The following is a 12,155-nucleotide window of genomic DNA, read 5'->3' on the forward strand; positions in this document are numbered from 1 at the left end:
TTACAAAATGAGTTAAGAGCAGAAGCTGTAAAGCTGTTTGGTGAGAGATTAGAATGTAATTCATTTCTAAAATCACAGATGAGTGTGGTCTTTTCTTAAGACCCACTGAATCACACTCTAGGATGTGGGTTTTAAAAAATAAACTTTCATCCAAATTTAATATATTTTTAGAAATCATGTGAACTGGGAACCTGAAAATATAGTCACTTTGTGTGTGAATATTAATATATTGATTTGTTATATTTTTGTATTCAGTCTCAAATTTAGAGCCTTTTTACAGATTGTTAAGTGCAACCCGAAGTTTTAAGTGCCATGCTCATCATATTATTAACCAAATCTTGCTAGAAACAGTATTATGTAATTTTAATATGTACAACCCAAGTTTACTGATGCCTGGGTGGATCAGCCTGAGCACTGGACTAGGATGTTTTAGATTTAGATTTGGGTCCTGCTTTTGGCATGGTTAACAGTGTAGTGCTGAACAACCAGTATCACACCTACTAGTTTGCTAGGGTGGCTCTAACAAAATACCAAAGACTGGATAGCTTAAACAACAGAGGTTTACTTTCTCAGTCTGGAGATTAGAAGTCCAAAATCAAGATGTTATCAGGTCTGATTTCCTCTGAATTTTCTCTCCTTGCTTCCTTAGTTCAAGCTGTTATTTTAAAAAATACCAGAGGTTGAGTTGCTTAAATAACAAATGTTTTTTTTTTTTTTTTCTCAGAGCTCTGGAGGCTCTGATGTCTGATATCAAGATATGGGTATATTCAGTATCTACTGAGAGGCTGCTTACTGGTTCATAGAGGGCTATCTTCCTACTGTGTCCTCACATGGAGGAAGGGACAAAGGCATTCTCTGGGGTCTCTTTAATAAGGACACTAATTTCATTGATAAGAGCAGAGCTCTCATGACCTAGTACCTCCCAAAGGCCTTCCTTTCCTCCAAATACCATCACATTGGAGATTAGATTTCTTCACATGAATTTTGAGGGGACACAAACATTCAGTCTATAGCAGATACCTTCTCTCTGTCTGTTCACATGTTCACCTTTCTGTGGATGCACAGGTCTGGCACTTCTGTGTCCACATCTCCTCTCTTTATTAGGATACTAATCGGACCAGTTGTATTGGATTGGGCTTCCCACATGATGGTGGTTTAGCGGTTTAGTAACTAAGTCGTGTTCGATTCTTGTGACCCCATGGACTGCAGCCTGCTAGGCTCCTCTGTCCATGGGATTTTCTAGGCAAAAATAGGGGAGTGGGTTGCCATTTCCCTGGTGGTGCTAGTGGTAAAGAACCTGTCTGCCGATGGAGACATAAGAGACATGGCTTCAATCCCTAGATCAGGAAGATCTCCTAGAGGAGGGCATGGCAACCTACTCCAGTATTGTTGTCTGGAGAATCCCATGGAGGAGCCTGGCAGGTTACAGGCCATAGGGTCACAAAGAGTCAAACACAACTGAAGTGACTTAGCATGCATGCACGTGCATATTGGATTAGGGTCTGGCCTAATGACCCCATTTTAACTTAATTACTTCTTTAAAGGCCCTCTCTGCAAATAGAGTCACATTCTGAGGTACAATTTCACGTGAATTTTGAGCAGACGCAGTTCAGCCCACAATACTCTTAAATGTTGACTTCTTCAATCACAAAATGTGTGGGTTGGTTAAAGTATCACTAAAGACTGTCCAAGGTCTGAAGAATTAAAATTACTTTGAGAAGATGACCATTGTCTTTTCTGAATAAATATTGTGACTCTCAGTACCCTTGGTTGCAAGCATCATAAAATGACCCTGGAAAACTTCAGATAAAGAGAATTTTTGATAAACTGTAGGGGAGTCAGAGAGTAAGAGGAGGCCAGAGGCTTTGGCTAAGAAACAAGAGAGACCCTGGGAGCTGTGAAGAGCAAGGCAGCAATACTGTTCCAACTTCCTTGCAAATATGCAGGGAGGGGATGTCTGGAACCTGGAGTGTCCACTGGGGGAGGCTGGCACCAACTCCCACCAAGACCATACACAAAGAAGAGGGGGGGCGCGGGGGGTGCTGTTTGAAGATGTCAGGAGACTCCTGAAAGGGCAGAGAGGAGTTACAGCAAGATGGTGTGATGGTATAGACCATTCCCTCCCCATAAGCTGACATGTAACCACTAAGTACATCTTATGATATTTAACTAACATTACGTTAAATATGGTTGGGAAAGCTGATGAAACAATAAAGCAGTCTCCTGACATTGTTAATGGCTCTCAACAATCACATTTTGACAATAAATTTTTGAAATAAAATTCAAATTGACCTCCATGAGGCAGCAGTGAGCAGTGGCATGAAGCAAGATCTTGATTCCTTGCCCAGGAATTGAACCTGGGTAGCCTGGATGAAAACTATGAATCCAAGCTACCAGACCAGCAAGCACTAGAGGCTAAAAACTTTTTCCCTGCATCTTTGTCCCCAGTGAAAAATGCATTTATCACAGAGGCCGAAACTGTAAATGCAGGTACAAAATTTATTATTAGAGACATAGCACAGCAGCAAGTGGGAGAGCACAGAGAGAGTTGGTTTGTTTAGTTGAGTTAGAAGCAAGACAGAGATGCACACCTGGAGAGAAAGGGTGTAAATGCCCAGCCTAGTGAGGAGGAGTCCCATAAAGAGCCCATTAAGTCATTTATATAAGGCAGTTCTTCCGGGTCTTTGTCTTCCGTCAGGCCAATTTTCTGGTTTCTTTCCCCACACCTGACCTACCTTGGGACTCTCCCGTGAGATGTGCATGCACCTGTCAACCAAGATGGATCTCGAAGTGAAGGCTTCTGGGGAGATCAAGACTCATTATGGCCTGGCATTATCCCTTGACTTTTGGCTCAAAAGGAGGCTTTCTGCACATGTGTAGTGTCTCCCTTGTTCCAAAAGAGATTGGGAGGGAGATATCTTAATCATTTACTCAAACAGGATTTTGCCCCCTCTTTGTCCTTGCGATGACCATTACCTTAAGGTGTTTACAAGAGACAAACACTGACTATTTACCTTGTTTCTGTTCTTACTGCCATTTCAGAGGGCAAACTGGAGGCTAATTGTAAATGCCTCAACTGCAGCCCACCTATCTCTTGTCTCAGGAAATGCAAACAGAAGGCTAGCTGTAAATGTCTAACCTGGAAACTATCTCCTACATCAAAATTAGAAGTTGAAATCGCTACCTTAAAAAGCTGCACTATTTTTTTTCACTCAGAAGTCTAGACTTTAGTGATTTCACCCATCAAATGGGAATAAAGCTGCTCTTCCTGTGAAAAGCAAGATTTAGAAATGGATGAACTTGGGGCTTACACCTTACAGCTGTAAGCTTTATGATTACATATTGAAGATGTGATTGGTCTTTCCCCTGATCTTTCATCAGTTTCCTGCTATTGATCTTCCACTGGTTCTTTTTGAAAAGCTTACTTCTCCCAAGGGAGAGACACTGCTCATTAGAAATTGATGTCTTTTATTGATTTCCATAATCACAATTTCCGTTTCAAATATTCTCTTATGATTCTGCTATTCATCTTTTTTTCACTAGGCTTTCTGGAAATTATTTGTTATCTATATTTTATTGAAATGTAGTAATTGCTCTTAATAATTACACTTAATAATCTCTTTATTTATAGATTTTGTTACATTTTCTCTTTTCCTCAGCTCTACTCTGAAATAGGAAGTGTTCAAGTTTTTCTGTAATTTTAAAATATATTCTATTTTTGGTCCAAACACTAGATATATAGCAAAATTGTTATTATAGTCTAGCTATTCACAACTTCTCTTTAGCTGTGAAACTTTATTTTGGATATTATAAGAACCTCAAGTTTTTATTGAGCTCACTGTTTTTCTTATTTTGTTTTTAAATATTTTGAAACTTCTTTATACTGGTTCATACTCTGCTTAATTTTAGTCAAATAAACAATCTCTACAACCCTGATTGCAGTGTATTTGGCTTTTCCTTTCCATCCCCACAAGGAATTCGCATACTTGAATCCTCATCCATCCAACAAACATTCAATGAACAGCTTGTGTGCGTGCTCAGTTGCTCAGTCATGTCTGACTCTTTGCAGCACTACGGACTGCAGCCAGCCAGGCTCCTTCAACCACGGGATTTCCCAGGCAATAATACTGGAGTCTAATTCAGAGAATCTAACTCAGGGTCTCCAGCATCTCCGACATTAGTGGAGGGATTCTTTACCACTGAGCCATGTGGGAAGCCCTTCAGTGAACAGCTACTATGTGTCAATTACTGTTCTAGACATAAAGTTGGCGCTAATACTAATCTTCCTTCATAAATATAATTGTATTTATGTCTCACTTATATTTTATCTATCAATCAAAATTTTGGTAGTGAAAACAAAATGCCACCTTGCTTTGTTTTTATTTTATGCATAATAATAACAGAGACTCTTTTTTATCCATTCACTTCTTGCAAATGCACATTGAGCAATAGGGAATTTTTTAAAATCAAGAGATCATTAAAGTATCTGTATGGAAGGGATCTCATAGAGGCTTCTAAGTTTTTAAACTAGTCATAAAGATATATACATAGTACTCCAGTTCTTTAAAACAGCCAGACTGCTGTTGTTTTTCTGCACAAAGATATTGAACACATCCAAATTTATAACTTTTTAAAATTTCAACATCACTGAATTGGAGCAATGAACCAGATTTGATAACATAAGAAACCGAAAATTGGAGTGACATTATAGGTGACATTTGCAATCATACCAATCCAACATCTCACTTACTTCTGTATTTTGCTGAAAGTACACAATTTCACAAAGATATATAGTTGAAAAAATAATCTTTATTTGCCACTTTACCTCATACTCTAAGAATATTTTTCAATTCGTTCTCATCTAGACCCCAGGAACAGGAGACGATTGGTTGTTTTTATTTCAAAGTTAAATCCCCAGACAATATCTGCCATCTGCTCGCATTCCCCTTTACCAAAACGAAAGTTAGACAAGAAGCTTACAAACCCTTCACATAAAATCTGTAGAAGATATTATCATGGCTTGGCATGCCACCGACTCCTTCATGGTTGCACAACTACTGCTGGGCTCTGGTGGGAGCATGCGCAGAGCAGATGTATCCACGCCTAGGCTAACATTTAATTGGACTTGGCACCCATGTACTGTAGCAGTGTACTCATGCATATGCTTTTATTTGAAAGAGCAAGCTCAGGCCTGAATTTTTAAAGAGGAAAAGAAAACAAGTCTTCCTAATCTATGCACATTTGCAAAACGTTCAAGTGTATAGACTTACAGACTATAGGTCCCTTTTCCAAGGACTACCCCCCAACATGAATAGTATAAACAGTATGAAGAGGCAAAAAGATAGGACACTGAAAGATGAATGGCCCAGATTGGTAGGTACCCAATATGCTACTGGAGATCAGTGGAGAAATAACTCCAGAAAGAATGAAGAGACGGAGCCAAAGCAAAAACAACACCCAATTGTGGATGTGACTGGTGATGGAAGTAAACTCCAATGCTGTAAAGAGCAATACTGCATAGGAACCTGGAATGTCAGGTCCATGAGTCAAGGCAAATTGGAAGTGGCCAAACAGGAGATGGCAAGAGTGAATATCGGCATTTTAGGAATCAGCAAACTAAAATGGATTGGAATGGGTGAATTTAACTCAGATAACCATTATATCTACTACTGTGGGCAGGAATCCCTTAGAAGAAATGGAGTAGCCATCATAGTCAATGAAAGAGTCCAAAATGCAGTACTCGGATGCGATCTCAAAAATGACAGAATGATCTCTGTTCGTTTCCAAGGCAAAGCATTCAATATCACAGTAATCCAAGTCTATGCCCTGAACAGTAACACTGAAGAAACTGAAGTTGAATGGTTCTATGAAAACCTACAAGATCTTCTAGAACTAACACCCCCAAAATATGCCCTTTTCGTGATAGGGGACTGGAATGCAAAAGTAGGAAATCAAGAAATACCTGGAGTAACAGGCAAATTTGGCCTTGGAGTACAGAATAAAGCATGGCAAAGGCTAATAGAAATTTGCCAAAAGAAGGCACTTTTTCATAGCAAACACCCTCATCCAACAACACAAGAGAAGACTCTACACATGAACATCACCAGATGGTCAATACTGAAATCATATTGACTGTATTCTTTGCAGCCAAAGATGGAGAAGCTCTATATAGTCAGCAAAAACAAGACGAGGAGCTGACTGTGGCTCAGACCATGAACTCCTTATTACCAAGTTCAGACTTAAATTGAAGAAAGTAGGGAAAACCACTAGACCATTCAGTTATGACCTAAATCAAACCCTCATGATTATAAAGTGGAAGTGACAAATAGATTCAAGAGATTAGATCTGATAGACAGAGTGCCTGAAGAACTACATATGGGGATTTGTGACACTGTACAGGAGACAGGAATCAAGACCATCCCCAAGGAAAAGAAAGGCAAGATGTTTGTCTGAGGAGGCCTTACAAATAGCTGTGAATAGAAGAGAAGTAAAAGGCAAAGGAGAAAAGGAAAGATATACCCATTTGAATGCAGAGTTCCAAAGAAAAGCAAGGAGAGATAAGAAAGCCTTCCTCAGGGATCAATGAAAAGAAATAGAGGACGACAATAGAATGGGAAAGACTAGAAATCTCTTCAAGAAAATTAGAAATACCAAGGGAATATTTCATGCAAAGATGGGCTAGATAAAGGACAGAAATGGTATGGACCTAACAGAAGCAGAAGATATTAAGAAGAGGTGGCAAGAATACACAGAACTATACAAAAAAAAGATCTCCACAACCCAGATAATCACGATGGTGTGACTACTCACCTGGAGCCAGACATCCTAGAACGTGAAGTCAAGTGGGCCTTAGGAAGCATCACTATGAACAAAGCTAGTGGAGGTGATGGAATTCCAGTTGAGCTATTTCAAATCCTAAAAGATAATGTTGTAAAAGTGCTGCACTCATTATACCAACAAATTTGGAAAACTCAGCAGTGGCCATGGGACTGGGAAAGTTCAGTTTTCATTCCAATCCCAAAGAAAGACAATGCTAAAAATTGTTCAAACTACCACACAATTGCACTCATCTCACACACTAATAAAGTAATGTTCAAAATTCTCCAAACCCGGCTTCAACAGTATGTGAATCATGAACATCCAGATGTTTGAGCTGGATTTAGAAAAGGCAGAGGAACAAGAGATCAAATTGTCAACATCTGTTGGATCATCAAAAAAACAAGAGAGTTCCAGAAAAATATCAATTTCTGCTTTACTGACTATGCCAAAACCTTCGACTGTGTGGATTACAACAAACTATAGAAAATTCTGAAAGAGATGGGAACACCAGACCACCTGACCTGCCTCTTGAGAAATCTGTATGCAGGTCAGGAAGCAACAGTTAGAACTGGACATGGAATGACAGACTGGTTCCAAATAGGTAAAGGAGCACGTCAAGGCCGTATATTGTCACCCTGCATATTTAACTTATACGGAGATACATCATGAGAAACGCTGCGCTGGATGAAGCACAAGCTGGAATCAAGATTGCTGGGAGAAATATCAATAACCTCAGATATGCAGATAATACTACCCTTATGGCAGAAAGTGAAAAAGAACTAAAGAGCCTCTTGATGAGAGTGAAAGAAGAGACTGAAAAAGTTGGCTTAAAACTCAACATTCAGAAAACTAAGATTATGGCCTCTGGTCCCATCACTTCATGGCGAATAGATGGGGCAAGAGTGACAGACTGTATTTTCTTGGTCTCCAAAATCACTGCAGATGGTGAGTGCAGCCATGAAATTAAAAGACACTTACTCCTTGGAAGGAAAGTTATGACCAACCTAGACAGCTTATTAAAAAGCAGAGATATTACTTTGCCAACAAAGGTCCCTCTAGTCAAGGCTATGGTTTTTCCAGTAGTCATGTATGGATGTGAGAGTTGGACTATAAAGAAAGCTGAGCATCAAAGAATTGATGCTTTTGAGCTGTGGTGTTGGAGAAGACTCTTGAGAATCCCTTGGACTGCAAGGAGATTCAACCAGTCCATCATAAAGGAAATTAGTCCTGAATATTCATTCAAAGGACTGATGCTAAAGCTGAAACGCCAATATTTTGGCCACCTCATGCAAAGAACTGACTCATTTGAAAAGATCATGATGCTGGGAAAGATTGAAGGTGGGAGAAGAAGGGGACAACAGAGGACAAGATGGTTGGATGGCATCATCGACTCAAAGGACATGAGTTTGAGTAAACTCTGGGAGTTGGCAATGGACAGGGAGGCCTGGCATGCTGCAGTCCATGGGGTCGCAAAGAGTCAGACACGACTGAGCAACTAAACTGAACCAACCCTCCAACAAGTTCACCTCTAACTATTTAATGGGTTAACTGTGTTTCAAGAGATGCAGTTCAAAAAGCCTGCATCTTGTCCAACTCTTAGTGTTTCTCTCTATGCATGAGACAGAGATTGAGGTCAAGCTAAGCATCTGATGTACTTCCTTTCCATCACTGACATCCTTCTCTTAACCTCACTCCACATCCTTTAAGTCCTAAGCAGCAGAATTTTACTTGTTTTCCATAGTGTCATTCAGATGTATCTACTCCGTTAAGCTTTCCTTCCTCTCTCAAACAAATCTTCCATCTCTGTCTTTGTCTCTCTCTTGTCTCCATCTCTCTCTGTCTCCCTGTCTGTCTGTTTCTGGAACCCTATAATATTAAAAAAAATTTTTTTTAATTGGAGGGCAATAGTTTTACAATATTGTGTTGGCTTCTGCCATACAACCACATGAATCAGCCACAAGTATACATATGTCCCCTCCCCCTTGAACCTCTCTGCCACCCCCATCCCTACCCCACCCCTCTAGGTTGTCACAAAGCACCACATTGATCTCCTTGTCATACACCAACTTCCCATTAGCTATATACTTTACATATGGGAATGTGTATGTTTCAATGCTAAGCTCTCAATTTGTCCCACTCTTTCCTTCTCCTGCTGTGTCCAAAGTCTGTTCTCTATGTCCGCAACTCTACTCCAGCTCTGCAAATAAGTTCATCAGCAGCATTTTTCTAGATTCCATATGCATGTATTGATATACAATATTTGTTTTTCTCTTTCTGGCTTACTTCACTCTGTATAATAGGCTCTAGATTCATCCACCTCACTGACTCAAATGCATTCCTTTTCAAGGTTGGTTAAGGTCAGGAAGCAACAGTTAGAACTGGACATGGAACAACAGACTGGTTCCAAATACAAAAAGTAGTATGTCAAGGCTGTATATTGTCACCTGCTTATTTAACTTATATGCAGAGTACATCAGGAGAAACGCTGGACTGGAAGAAACACAAGCTGGAATCAAGATTGCCGGGAGAAATATCAATAACCTCAGATATGCAGATGACACCACCCTTATGGCACAAAGTGAAGAGGAACTAAAAAGCCTCTGGATGAAAGTGAAATTGGAGAGTGAAAAAGTTGGCTTAAAGCTCAACATTCAGAAAACGAAGATCATAGCATCTGGTCCCATCACTTAATGGGAAATAGATGGGGAAACAGTGGAAACAGTGTCAGACTTTATTTTTCTGGGCTCCAAAATCAATGCAGATGGTGACTGCAGCCATGAAATTAAAAGACGCTTACTCCTTGGAAGGAAAGTTATGACCAACCTAGATAGCATATTCAAAAGCAGAGACATTACTTTGCCAACAAAGATTCATCTAGTCAAGGCTATGGTTTTTCCTGTGGTCATGTATGGATGTGAGAGTTGGACTGTGAAGAAAGCTGAGCACCAAAGAATTGATGCTTTTGAAGTGTGGTGTTGGAGAAGACTCTTGAGAGTCCCTTGGACTGCAAGGAGATCCAACCAGTCCATTCTGAAGGAGATCAGCCCTGGGATTTCTTTGGAAGGAATGATGCTAAAGCTGAAACTCCAGTACTTTGGCCACCTCATGCGAAGAGTTGACTCACTGGAAAAGACTCTGATGCCGGGAGGGATTGGGGGTCAGGAGGAGAAGGGGACGACAGAGGATGAGATGGCTGGATGGCATCACTGACTCGATGGACGTGAGTTTGAGTGAACTCCGGGAGTTGGTGTTGAACAGGGAGGCCTGGCGTGCTTCGATTCATGGTGTCGCAAAGAGTCGGACATGACTGAGTGACTGATCTGATCTGAATATTCCATTGTGTATACTTACACAGCTCTTCATCCATTCATCCATTGATGGGCATCTACGTCACTTCCATGTCCTAACTATTATAAATAGTGTTGCAGTGAATTTTGGGATGTATATGTCTTTTTCAATTATGGTTTTCTCAGAGTATCAGAAAAGGCAATGGCAACCCACTCCAGTACTCTTGTCTGGAAAATCCCATGGATGGAGAAGCCTGGTAGGCTGCAGTCCATGGGGTCGCTAAGAGTCGGCATGACTGAGCGAGTTCACTTTCACTTTTCACTTTCATGCATTGGAGAAGGAAATGGCAACCCACTCCAGTATTCTTGCCTGGAGAATCCCAAGGACGGAGGAGCCTGGTAGGCTGCCGTCTATGGGGTCGCACAGAGTTGGACATGACTAAAGTGACTTAGCAGCAGCAGCAGCAGAGTATATACCCGCCTACAGCACTTTAAATGCAGTTGACAAGTTTCTTTATTTGATTCTGTGTCTGAAAGCACAAACTTCTTGATCTCACTTTGTTATAACTCTTGCTATAATGTTAGCTGGCCTGACACATGTAGGTACTAATTAAATAATAAGTTCATTGAATTATTTACCCAAAGACAGGATCCTCACTAGGTCATTCACATTAAAATGGATTTCTGTGTGGCTTGATTTAATGAAAGTGTTTTCTGCAGTCCCTTTCATATTCTTAGCATTCTGCGTATTTCTTCCAGTGCTTCCATATTTCAGGATCTGTTCAGCTGCTTTGATTCTCTTTCATCTAATTCTCTTTTAAGATATTACTGTTTAAATAGGCAATTTTTACAGTAAAAGAGAATGTGCTATAGAGCAATAGAAAGATTTCAATAGTTTCTGATTCACCTGTGAGCTTTGACTGAGGGGTTGATGAAAGATGAAACAATGAAATAAGAGCTTTGCAAAATTAAAAAAAAAAAATCCATCTCTGATTGTGTTGATAACACATTCTCTGTTAATTCTGTATATGTGTGTGTTTTTCATAATTCCCTCAAACTAATGCAGACAGTATATATCTCAATATGTCACTTTACCTTTTGTTGAAGTTTTGATTCTCTGCCATAAGATACTGAGATGGAATTTGGTATCAACATCTTTGGAAGGGAAGGGGAGAAAGCAGGATGGAGCAGAGGGAGAAGTCCCCATGGAAATCTCAGGATATGTCCCATCAGCAGTGACCCCATTGAGCTACAATGGCTGGGTCTTAGAGAAGGGGAAATATCATATGACATCCCTTATATGTGGAATCTAAAAAGAAATGATGCAAATGAACTTACCTACAAAGCAGAAAGAGACTCTCAGACTTAAAGAATGAACTAGGGGTTTCCAGGGGAAAGGATGAGGGGATGGGATAGTTAGGGAATTTGAGATGGACATGTACACACCACTATATTTAAAATGGATAACCAACAACGACCTACTGTACAGCACATGAAGCTCTGCTCAGTGTTACGTGGCAGCCTGGATGGGAGGGGGTTTGGGGGAGAATGGATACATGTATATGTGTGAGTCCTTTAGTTGTTCAGCTGAAACTATCACAACATTGTTAACTGGCTATACCCCAAAACAAAATAAAAGTTAAAAAGAATAAAATGGCAGAGTGTTTATACCCCACCTTGATCAATCATTGTCTGTGTCCTGCCTGGGGGAAAAAAGAGTGCTTGAGCAAGTTGCCTCTCTGCAGATGCGTCAAACCCTGGGGAGCTGATAGCTGGAGGCAGTCTGCTGGGGTGAACTCATAGTTCATCTCTCTGTCTACAGCACCTCTTTAGAAAACCTCCTTTCTCCAAAACAGGACAGAGCATACTTTGTAAGTTTTGAGATCAAAAAACAGAGACAAACAGCTAAATTCCATCAACCTTTCTGCAGTCTTTCATTAATTAGCTAGGCTTTCATTAATCAGCCCCATCTCTCTCTTGACAGACATTCAATTCAGTTCAGTTCAGTTGCTTAGTCGTGTCTGACTCTTTGCGACCCCATGAATCGCA

Source organism: Bos mutus, chromosome 1 (genome assembly GCF_027580195.1).
Source record: "Bos mutus isolate GX-2022 chromosome 1, NWIPB_WYAK_1.1, whole genome shotgun sequence".
NCBI lineage: Eukaryota > Metazoa > Chordata > Mammalia > Artiodactyla > Bovidae > Bos > Bos mutus.